The sequence below is a fragment of the Ranitomeya imitator genome, chromosome 6, assembly GCF_032444005.1.
Source record: "Ranitomeya imitator isolate aRanImi1 chromosome 6, aRanImi1.pri, whole genome shotgun sequence".
NCBI classification, from domain to species: domain Eukaryota; kingdom Metazoa; phylum Chordata; class Amphibia; order Anura; family Dendrobatidae; genus Ranitomeya; species Ranitomeya imitator.
Window position 1 is genome coordinate 286802136 of NC_091287.1, and position 10769 is coordinate 286812904.

Consider the following 10769-nt stretch of genomic DNA (forward strand, 5'->3'; position numbering starts at 1 on the left):
TTACTTTTTCAGGGAGACTTTAGAAACCAAAATAAAAAATTGATTTTTTTCAGGGAGAATTTAGAAACCAAATAAAAAAATTGATTTTTCAGGGAGAATTTAGAAACCAAATAAAAAAATAAATAGGCTTTCTATGGCCCACTATTTGAGAGACAGAGATGGTACACCCAGGAGTCAGGAATGGCACACAATCAGAAAGGCCAATATTAATCTCCCACTGATTTTTTTTTTATTTTTTCAGGGAGAATTTAGAAACCAAATAAATAAAAAAAAAAATAGGCTTTTTATGGCCCACTATTTGAGAGAGAGAGGGAGATGGCACACCCAGGAGTCAAGACTGGCACACAAGCAGAAAGGACAATATTAATCTCCCACTGATTTTTTTTTTATTTTTTCAGGGAGAATTTAGAAACCAAATAAAAAAAAAATAGGCTTTATATGGCCCACTATTTGAGAGACAGAGATGGCACACCCAGGAGTCAGGACTGGCACACAAGCTGAAAAGCCAATATTAATCTCCCACTGATTTTTTTTTTTATTTTTTCAGGCAGAATTTAGAAACCAAATAAAAAATTGATTTTTTCAGGTAGAATTTAGAAACCAAATAAAAAAAAAAAGGCTTTCTATGGCCCACTATTTGAGAGAGAGAGATGGCACACCCAGGAGTCAGGAGTGGCACACAAGCATAAAGGCCAATATTAATTTCCCACTGATTTTTTTTTATTTTTTCAGGGAGAATTTAGAAACCAAATAAAAAAAAATAGGCTTTCTATGGCCCACTATTTGAGAGACAGAGATGGCACACCCAGGAGTCAGGAATGGCACACAAGCAGAAAGGCCAATATTAATCTCCCACTGATTTTTTTTTATTTTTTCAGGGAGAATTTAGAAACCAAATAAAAAAAAAAAAAAAAGCTTTCTATGGCCCACTATTTGAGAGACAGAGATAGCACACCCAGGAGTCAGGAATGGCACACAAGCAGAAAGGCCAATATTAATCTCCCACTGATTTTTTTTTATTTTTTCAGGGAGACTTTAGAAACCAAATAAAAAAAATGATTTTTTCAGGGAGAATTTAGAAACCAAATTAAAAAAATTGATTTTTTCAGGGAGAATTTAGAAACCAAATAAAAAAAAAATAGGCTTTTTATGGCCCACTATTTGAGAGAGAGAGATGGCACACCCAGGAGTCAAGACTGGCACACAAGCAGAAAGGCCAATATTAATCTCCCACTGATTTTTTTTTTATTTTTTCAGGGAGAATTTAGAAACCAAATAAAAAAATAGGCTTTCTATGGCCCACTATTTGAGATACAGAGATGGCACACCCAGGAGTCAGGAATGGCACACAAGCAGAAAGGCCAATATTAATCTCCCACTGATTTTTTTTTTATTTTTTCAGGGAGACTATATAAACCAAATTAAAAAAAATGATTTTTTCAGGAAGAATTTAGAAACCAAAAAAAAAAAAAAATAGGCTTTCTTTGGCCCACTATTTGAGAGACAGAGATGGCACACCCAGGAGTCAGGAATGGCACACAAGCAGAAAGGCCAATATTAATCTCCCACTGATTTTTTTTTTATTTTTTCAGGGAGAATTTAGAAACCAAATAGAAAATAAAAAAAAATAGGCTTTTTATGGCCCACTATTTGAGAGAGAGAGATGGCACACCCAGGAGTCAAGGCTGGCACACAAGCAGAAAGGCCAATATTAATCTCCCACTGATTTTTTTTTTATTTTTTCAGGGAGAATTTAGAAACCAAATAAAAAAAATAGGCTTTCTATGGCCCACTATTTAAGATACAGAGATGGCACACCCAGGAGTCAGGAATGGCACACAAGCAGAAAGGCCAATATTAATCTCCCACTGATTTTTTTTTATTTTTTCAGGGAGACTATATAAACCAAATTAAAAAAAATGATTTTTTCAGGAAGAATTTAGAAACCAAAAAAAAAAAAAAAATAGGCTTTCTTTGGCCCACTATTTGAGAGACAGAGATGGCACACCCAGGAGTCAGGAATGGCACACAAGCAGAAAGGCCAATATTAATCTCCCACTGATTTTTTTTTTATTTTTTCAGGGAGACTTTAGAAACCAAATAAAAAAAAAATATTTTTTCAGGGAGAATTTAGAAACCAAATAAAAAAAATTGATTTTTTCGGGGAGAATTTAGAAACCAAATAAAAAAAAAAATAGGCTTTTTATGGCCCACTATTTGAGAGAGAGAGATGGCACACCCAGGAGTCAAGACTGGCACACAAGCAGAAGGGCCAATATTAATCTCCCACTGATTTTTTTTTATTTTTTCAGGGAGAATTTAGAAACCAAATAAAAAATAAAAAAAAATAGGCTTTCTATGGCCCACTATTTGAGAGACAGAGATAGCACACCCAGGAGTCAGGAATGGCACACAAGCAGAAAGGCCAATATTAATCTCCCACTGATTTTTTTTTTTTTTTTTCAGGGAGACTTTAGAAACCAAATAAAAAAAAATTATTTTTTCAGGGAGAATTTAGAAACCAAATAAAAAAAATTGATTTTTTCGGGGAGAATTTAGAAACCAAATAAAAAAAAAAATAGGCTTTTTATGGCCCACTATTTGAGAGAGAGAGATGGCACACCCAGGAGTCAAGACTGGCACACAAGCAGAAGGGCCAATATTAATCTCCCACTGATTTTTTTTTATTTTTTCAGGGAGAATTTAGAAACCAAATAAAAAAAAAAAAGGCTTTCTATGGCCCACTATTTGAGAGACAGATGTTAGGACTGGCGGAACGCACCAAGAAAGATGTAGTAGATGCGTTCGCAGTCCGGGGTCCACCGTGCAGGTGAAAACCTGCTGCTAGTAAATGGCAGCGTAATATGGCGGTGGAAGCGAACCCGGTAAAGCCACAGGTCCGCAATACCGCACTAAAGAGTGCAAGCAAGGAGTCAGCGGACACAACCCCAAGACTCAGGATTGAAGTCCGATTAGACCACTTGCTGACACAACACCGCAACTGGGTGTGTTAGGTAGCTATTATAATTGGAGCACCGAAGTGCGAACTGTGCCGTGCTGGCAAACACCACTAAGCACCCAGACGTGGGTCAGGAAGCGCACTACTGGCGCGTGGTGCCGCACTGGCGGACACAGCAATAGACGCTGATACGTGTGTGACACGTTGAGTGGTTAGTCGGGCGCTAGATAGCAGCCATACTCCATACGCGAACAGTCATACAATAGGGTAGGGGTATTTAATGAACGACTTGCACTCACAACAAACACACGTATACAATTGTACACTAGCGCATGGCCGTGCAGTCATGCGCAGTTTATATAGTTGCAGCACAGGAAGTAGCTACAGAAGTTTTGCCCTTTCAGGACCTGCCAAGAGGACCAATGGGATGTGCTGCAGTGCCTGAGCATGTGACCCTCGATCTCCAACGGGAGATCTTGCCCTGGGCATGCTCAGTGTGTGCAAATAAGGACTTAGTCCCAGAGAAGCCCGCTCGCTGCTGCCCAGCACTGGCTTTAATGGCAAAAGCTGGAGAAGCAACAGCAAGCCTAAGCACCGAGTGAGACTGAGCCAGACGCAAGGACCGTCGTCTCTGCTGAGCAGGTTTACCTGCGGCAGGAGAGGAATGGGAGACCGCAGCAGAAGCGGCCCGAGATTCTCCCTGTGCAGAAGTGGGAACTCGACCCCTAACAACAGAGATGGCACACCCAGGAGTCAGGAATGGCACACAAGCAGAAAGGCCAATATTAATCTCCCACTGATTTTTTTTTTATTTTTTCAGGGAGAATTTAGAAACCAAATAAAAAAAAAATAGGCTTTCTATGGCCCACTAAATGAGAGAGAGAGATGGCACACCCAGGAGTCAGGAGTGGCACACAAGCAGAAAGGCCAATATTAATCTCCCACTGATTTTTTTTGATTTTTCCAGGGAGAATTTAGAAACAAAATAAAAAAAAGAAAAAGGCTTTTTTATGGCCCACTATTTGAGAGAGAGAGATGGCACACCCAGGAGTCAGGAGTGGCACACAAGCAGAAAGGCCAATATTAATCTCCCACTGATTTTTTTTCTTTTTTCAGGGAGAATTTAGAAATCAAATAAAAAAAAAATAAATAGGCTTTCTATGGCCCACTATTTGAGAGAGAGATGGCACACTCAGGACTGGCACACAAGCCCAAAGGCCAATATTAATCTCCCACTGTTTTTTTTTTCAGGGAGAATTTATAAACCCCCCCCCAAAAAAAACTGAAAAATAAAAAGGCTTTCTATGGCCCACTATGTGAGAGAGATGGCACACACAGGGATGGCACTCTAGCAGAAATGCCAATCTTAATCTCCCACAACTTATTTTTTTAGGGAGAATTAAAAAAAAAAACAAAAAAAAAAACAGGGACTGTCCTACAATTACTATTTCCCTGCAGTAATCTCAGCCAGGTATGGCAGGCAGCAATAAGGAGTGGACTGATGCACAAATTAAATAAAAAGTGTGGACAAACAAACAAGATAGCTGTGCAGAAAGGAAGGAACAACAGGATTTGTGCTTTGAAAAAAGCAGTTGGTTTGCACAGCGGCGTACACACAGCAATGCAGCTATCAGGGAGCCTTCTAGGGCAGCCCAATGAGCTACAGCGCTGAGGAAAAAAAAATGTAGCTTCCACTGTCCCTGCAAACAAAAGGTGGTGTTGGACAGTGGAAATCGCTACAGCACAAGCGGTTTGGTGGTTAATGGACCCTGCCTAACGCTATCCCTGCTTCTGACGAAGCGGCAGCAACCTCTCCCTAGGCTCAGATCAGCAGCAGTAAGATGGCGGTCGGCGGTACGCCTCTTTATAGCCCCTGTGACGCCGCAGACAGCAAGCCAATCACTGCAATGCCCTTCTCTAAGATGGTGGGGACCAGGACCTATGTCATCACGCTGCCCACACTCTGCGTCCACCTTCATTGGCTGAGAAATGGCGCTTTTCGCGTCATTGAAACGCGACTTTGGCACGAAAGTCGCGTACCACATGGCCGACCCCACACAGGGGTCGGGTCGGGTTTCATGAATCCCGACTTTGCCAAAAGTCGGCGACTTTTGAAAATAAACGATCCGTTTCGCTCAACCCTAGTCTTGACCGATCATAAGAATCTGATTTACCTTGAGTCGGTCAAGCGGCTGAACCCTAGACAGGCTCGGTGGTCCCTGTTTTTCTCCCGTTTTGATTTTGTGGTCTCATATCTTCCAGGATCTAAGAATGTTAAAGCGGATGCCCTCTCTAGGAGTTTTTTGCCGGATTCTCCTGGAGTCCTTGAGCCGGTTGGCATTCTTAGGGAAGGGGTTGATTCTGTCTGCCATCTCCCCTGATTTGCAGCGGGCGCTTCGGGAGTTTTAGGCTGATAAACCTGACCGCTGTCCTGTGGGGAAGCTGTTTGTTCCTGATAGATGGACAAGTAAGGTAATTTCTGAGGTCCATTGTTCTGTGTTGGCCGGTCATCCTGGGATTTTTGGTACCAGAGATTTGGTTGCTAGGTCCTTTTGGTGGCCTTCCTTGTCGCGGGATGTGCGTTCTTTTGTGCAGTCCTGTGGGACTTGTGCCCGGGCTAAGCCTTGCTGTTCCCGCCCTAGTGGGTTGCTTTTGCCTTTGCCCATCCTGGAGAGGCCTTGGACGCATATTTCCATGGATTTTATTTCGGATCTTCCTGTGTCCCAGAGGATGTCTGTTATCTGGGTGGTTTGTGACCGGTTCTCTAAAATGGTCCATTTGGTACCTTTGCCTAAATTGCCTTCCTCCTCTGATTTGGTTCCATTGTTTTTCCAACATGTGGTTCGTTTGCATGGCATTCCGGAGAGTATTGTGTCTGACAGAGGGTCCCAGTTTGTTTCCAGGTTTTGGCGGGCCTTTTGTGCAAGGATGGGTATTGATTTGTCTTTTTCTTCGGCGTTCCATCCTCAGACAAATGGTCAAACTGAGCGAACTAATCAAACCTTGGAGACCTATTTGAGATGCTTTGTGTCTGCTGATCAGGATGATTGGGTGACTTTCTTGCCGTTGGCCGAGTTTGCCCTTAATAATCGGGCTAGTTCGGCTACTTTGGTTTCGCCTTTCTTTTGTAATTTTGGTTTCCATCCTCGTTTTTCTTCAGGGCAGGTTGAGCCTTCTGATTCTCCTGGTGTAGATTCTGTGATGGACAGGTTACAGCAGATTTGGACTCATGTGGTAGACAATTTGACGTTGTCCCAGGAAAAGGCTCAACGTTTTGCTAACCGCCGTCGGTGTGTTGGTCCTCGGCTTCGTGTGGGGGATTTGGTCTGGTTGTCCTCTCGTCATGTTCCTATGAAGGTTTCTTCAAATAAAGCTAGACTCAATAGATAAGGGAACCAGAATAAACCAAATGCCGAAACAAGCAAGTTCCTAAATATAACTAAAATATAACTTTTAATATTTACCAATAAAAAAGGTACAAACATATAGTGCTAACAAAAGTGCAGAGTGCATACGAACCACATACAGACATATATAAAAACGCATAAGCGTATAACCGCACACCAAGATACAAACTAGTATAGGGGTAGATCCACTAGTGTCTTGGATAGAGCTCGGTCAGGAACTATGAATCCGTAACCTCAAGATCTCACGGCTCTCGATCCGAGCTGTATAATATGGCAGGGTGTTGCCCCAGCAGACTATATCCTAACTTAAAGTCTCCAGGTAACTGCTACTGCAGTGTATACATACCCCTACCATGCGGTATAATCAAATTGGCTCAAAAAACGCAGTGATCCTATAACCATACATATACCCTCAAAACTGAGGCATTTCTGGCAACATAATATATGGTCACATGCGTAGGTAAACCAGTGATACTCATCTGCCTTCTGCTGGTCACCATCTGGAGACCTGGTGCAGTGCTGAGTTAAGGTGGCCCATTACATCGGTTATTAAACTTGTAACCGCGTCATTCTCTCTGGGTCCATCCTCCTGTAAAGTGCCTCCCAACGCTTTTCATATAACTTATAATCTTCAGGGGATTGTGTCACCTTTACATATGAGCATAACGCTGTAGCGGTCCATCTCCCGCCTCTTTTTATATGCATCTGCCAAGCGTCTTATCGTCTCATGTTCCCGGACGCTGACTTGCTTCCGGTATCAGCCAGGATTAATGCACCCTGAAAACAAGGGGGACGCCAACTGTGTTCCGGACATCCAGACGTCGGCACACACTGCCGTAACGTCATATCCGGTGGGCGGGCATTCCTCATGTGCCGCCCACTGCTCCGTGCGTCCCAGCGCATTACGCTTTCTATAGTGCAGGGGAGAGGACAACACCGATCGCCTAAACTCTCCTGCACTGATGTACCCATACGGAGGGGGGGGGGAGTATATCCCACACCTCCAGAGTCCTTCAAAAAAAGGTATATACAGGCTTTGACTACCACTATAAAAATAGCGATGCCGCAATGGTATGAGGTCCAGAAACCATTCATTGAGGACCATGTATATCACCCATCCAAAAAATAAATACATTACACCTCCGTCCAGATGTTAATAATACGGCATGAGAACATCAATTACTCAACATAAAAACAGAGATAACAGGAATAATGAAAAAACGTAAATAATGGGGGAAATAAACTCCATGACAAAAAGCTAAAAAACATGTAGGCAACACAATAGACCTCCGGGGAAAGAAAGGAAAGAGTGCAGCTATCGATGTCCCTAAACACACCCTCTCTATCCTCAAACCTGCCTGACGCGGAGGTTGGCACCCTAGACCTGCGCAGTGGCGCCCCCACTCGACGGCGGCTGTCCCTGTTGCTAGGATACCCTAATACCACCTGCCTCTATAGGAAGGAAGAGAAGCCTAAGTGGTCATTTAGACCATGTGGTGCGGTGGTTTGGAGGCGAAAAATCCACCTGCTTTCCCTCTGCAGGATATTTTTGTCCCAATCCCCTCCTCTCTGGGACTGGTAAACTCTATCGATGCCCATGAATTTTATCATTTTGAGGTCGCCTTGGCGGATCCTGTTAATATGGTTAGCAACAGGGATGTCTCTTTTATTGATGGTATCACAGTGGTGTTCTCCAACTCTTCTCCTAAATTCCCTGCTTGTTTTACCAATGTATTCAAGTCCGCAATCGCAGGTCATTTTATAGATCACCCCCTTCGTTTTACAGTTTATGAAATGATTTACATGGAAAACCTTTCCCGTTACATTGCTCGTGAACGTTCTACCTTGCAGTACCGACTGGCAGTATTTGCAATCCCCACATCTAAAACATCCCTTCATCTTACCACCTAGCCAGGTGGTTTGTGTTTGAGGAGGGGCAAAGTGGCTGTGGACTACCCTGTCTTTAATTGAGCGGCCTTTCCTGAAAGTAATTTGACGATTAGGGGTAAGAGTGTCTCTGAGGTCATTGTCCATTTGTAGAATGGACCAGTGTTTTTTTATGATCTCACGTAGGTCCCCTGCCTTATTGGTATATTTTGTAATGAGTCTTAGGCTATTTTCATTTTCTTTCTTAGGAGTAGGGGTCAACAGGTCCCTTCTTGGTTTCGTGAAAGATGAGTTAAACGCTTCACTCAAAACTTTATTGGGATACCCCCTCTCCACAAAACGCTCCTTTAGGTCCTTCGCCTGTTTTAGATATGTAGTGTTATCCGAGCAGTTTCTACGAACACGTAAGTATTGACCCTTGGTGATTCCTCTCTTGAGTGGGATCGGATGGTTAGATTCCCACCTCAAGAGAGAGTTTGTTGCTGTAGGTTTTCTAAAGGTGCTTGTGACAAGTTGCTCATCTTTCCCCCTCTCTATCAGAACATCCAGAAAAGGTAATTTTGACCAGTTAACCTTGAAGGTAAAGTGAAGCCCCAGCTCGTTAAGGTTCAGATCTGCCACAAAGCTGGTGAAACTGGCCTCATCTCCCCTCCAGATAACAAAAACGTCATCGATATATCTTAGCCAAAGTATGACGTTGTTGTCGGTTGGTGTATTTTCACTGAAGACGACATTCTCCTCCCACCAGCCCAGGAGCAGATTAGCATACGAGGGGGCACAAGGTCTCCTCATCGCAGTACCCCTGAGCTGGTGGAAGTATTTCCCGTCACACAGGAAATAGTTTTTAGTTAGGCAGAATTCAAGGGCTTGGTTAACAAAGAGATTATGTTTAGTATACTGCCGTCCTCTCATACTCAGATAGTAGTCCACCGCCGCCATGCCCCTACTGTGTGGGATTGAAGAGTAAAGTGCTTCAACGTCTATAGAACATAGTAGCATATCCGCATCTAGTTCAATGTTGTCAAGTTTCAGGAGGAGGTCCGTTGTGTCGCGTACATAAGAACTCAAAGAGGTCACGAAGGGCCTCAGAATTTTATCCACGTATAAACCCAAATTTTGGGTGAGGCTCCCAATACCAGACACTATCGGTCTACCCTTCAAAGGGTTGATACCCTTGTGTATCTTTGGTAGACAGTAAAAGGTAGCCGTTACCGGGTGCATTGGTACCAGGAAGTCTCTCTCGTTTGTATCAATCAATTTGTTATTGAACGCTTCTGTTATCAATTTTTTGAGCTGACTAAGATACAGCGTGGTGGGATTTGATGCGAGCCTCTCATAACCCATTTCTTCCTGTAGTAAGGAGAAACATAGTGCCCTGTACTGAGCCACGTCCATGACCACCACATTCCCCCCTTTGTCCGAGGGTTTAATTACCCGTTCGTGGTCCTTTTCGAGTTCACACAAAGCATCCATCTCTATTTTGGTCATATTGTGTGGTGATCTTCTCGGTCCTTTGGACTCTAGATCCCTTAGGTTTCTTCCCCTAAGTTCAAGACTCGGTTTATTGGTCCTTATAAGATTTCTGAGATTATCAATCCTGTGTCTTTTCGTTTGGCCCTTCCAGCCTCTTTTGCCATCCACAATGTTTTTCATAGATCTTTGTTGCGGAGATATGTGGTGCCCGTTGTTCCTTCTGTTGATCCTCCTGCCCCGGTGTTGGTTGAGGGGGAGTTGGAATATGTGGTTGAGAAGATTTTGGATTCTCGTTTTTCGAAGCGGAAGCTTCAGTATCTTGTCAAGTGGAAGGGTTATGGCCAGGAGGATAATTCTTGGGTTGTTGCCTCCGATGTTCATGCTGCCGATTTGGTTCGTGCTTTTCATTTGGCTCGTCCTGATCGGCCTGGGGGCTCTGGTGAGGGTTCGGTGACCCCTCCTCAAGGGGGGGGTACTGTTGTGAATTCCGCTCTTGGGCTCCCTCCGGTGGTTGCAAGTAGCATTTTTGTGAGTTCTGCTCTTGGGCTCCCTCCTGTAGTTTTGAGTGGTGTGGCTGCTTCTTGGAGTTAGCTTCTGCAGCTGTTTTCACTGATCGTCTTTTTGGCTCGGCTATATTAGTCTGGCCTTATCGCTCATTCAATGCCAGTTGTCAATTGTTCCAGCCTGGAGTCATTGCTCTTAGGATTTTCCTGACACTCTGACCAGTTCTGCAAAGCTAAGTCCTTGCTTGTCCTTTTGCAGTTCACTTGTTGTGGACTTTGTTGTTCAGCACTTTCTTTGTTTTGCTCATTTGTCCAGCTTTTCAGTATGGATCTATTCAGCTTAGCTGGAAGCTCTGGGCAGCAGAGTTTGCCCTCCACACCTTTAGTCAGGTGTGGAGATTTTTGCATTTCTCTGCGGTGGACTTTTTCTAGTTTTTTACTGACCGCACAGTGTTCTGTCCTGTACTATTTCTGTCTAGCTAGAAGTGGCCTCCTGTGCTAAATCTTGTTTCATACTACGTATGTCATTTCCTTCTCCTC